Raw genomic sequence first — 1790 nt, forward strand, 5'->3', positions numbered from 1 at the left:
GGCCGTAAGGGGAGCTACGCAATACCGATCGGGTACGCTGGCTAGCGGCGCTACGACTGTCACACAAAGGGCAGCAGTCCAGCACACGAACGAGAAGCCGCCTGCTAGAGCAGCGCGTAAACCACTCGTGCTGGCCTGAAAGCATCTCACGCGGGCAAGCCCGCGCCAGACAGAAGCGAGCTCAAGGGGGAAGGGGGCTGTCACTGGCGGCCTATGAGGACAGGCGTTGCGAAGTGGCGCGTGGGGCGGTCACGTGGTCGCGCGAGCATGCTCAGACAAGTTCCGACAGCGTGGCTCGTGCGGGGAAGACCAACGCATGGCTCGCACAGAGCAAAGAGGCCTGGCGGCGTAGCCACGGTAGCCTTTCGTCGATTAACGGCGGTTCCCGCGTCGAGCCGCGCGGGTCCGCCCACGCGCTAGCTGGGGAACGAGGCGCCAAAGGGGAGGGCGCGCTTGATTTCCACATGAGGCACTTCGCATATTTGAAGGGCCCAAACGTTATTTTGTGCGTAATTAGGCCCATTTGCAGTCTCTTATTTTCTGTGGTCCTGCAATCTTGCAAGACCACAGGAAATAAGGAATAAGGTTGGTGGCATGAAACAAAGGAGAGCTTGCCCTAACGCGTTCAGTGGCAATCTCGGCGTGCAGCGTGAGTGATTTTCAACGCTCAGGCTATTCGCACACGAGGTGAGTGATGAACATTTTAACTCGCGCGAAAGTACGCTCGATGGTGTCTCTTCAAAGTCTTGTGGCGGGCTTGTAGTGCTGTTGAAAGGGCACCGTATATGAATCGTTAGGGGCCCCTACGAAATTCTGAGTGGACGTATCGCTTTAGTTTCCATGAGTCACCTTATAACTAAGACTCTACCCGACTAGATTGAATTGTTGTAATGCACTTGCAAAGAACCGAAGGCATGTGTGCGTTTGCGTTATGAGCGCATGCTATTCGTTCTAAATAACCAGCGAATGACTGCCACTTCCCCGGTTCGTCATATTCTGTGACACATCTGGTATAGAGCACACAACATGCCGAAAGAGAGGATGACAGGGAGGAGGAGGGAATAGCGCAGTTGTTAGCGAGAAAAATGAAAGAGTGGGAAATATGGCACCCCACCAATCCGGGGGTGAATAAATGCGGGAACTTTTTAGGCTGAGGGAGTACACGATTGGTGGCTGTGAAGTATGTCAATAAGCGCGGCGTTTTTAAAATTTTCTCCTGAGAATTAAGATTACGCGAATACGTTGCATGTATTGTAGTGGATAATACGAACGAAGTGACTGGCGCGTGAAGGGGAGTCTAGTGAAAAGGAGACGAAAAGGATGGAATTGTGTTGGATCGTGTTCGCCTGAGTTGCTCCTGTACGTTACACTTGGTGGCAGCGGTGACACGGTAACCCATGTTTAAACGGAGCAAGGCTTCTGCGGTGACAGCAACAGTTGGCGGTTCAGCGATGGAGGACGACACGGCGACGACGGCCCTCGCGCCTGCAGTCCCGACTACGGAGGGAAGCTTGGCAGAGGCCGCGGGGGCGCCAGGGTCTTCAGACATCTCGCCACCAGCGCCCCATCAGCCTCTTCCGTCGGAGTTTGATGTCCAGGGCGCACCAACTCACCCTCCACAGTCAAGCACCGGGCCCAGTGTACCTATGGCAGATTGCCTACAAGCCTTTGCTTCACAAGCTGAGGCCGACAGAAGAGCCCTATGCAAGATTTCGAGACTCGCTTTGCTACTCGCCTGCTATCTCTTGAGACCACGCTTGCCCAACATACCTCCACGGCAGATGACGTCG

This window comes from Rhipicephalus sanguineus, unplaced genomic scaffold (genome assembly GCF_013339695.2).
Source record: "Rhipicephalus sanguineus isolate Rsan-2018 unplaced genomic scaffold, BIME_Rsan_1.4 Seq1105, whole genome shotgun sequence".
Classification (NCBI taxonomy): Eukaryota; Metazoa; Arthropoda; class Arachnida; order Ixodida; family Ixodidae; genus Rhipicephalus; species Rhipicephalus sanguineus.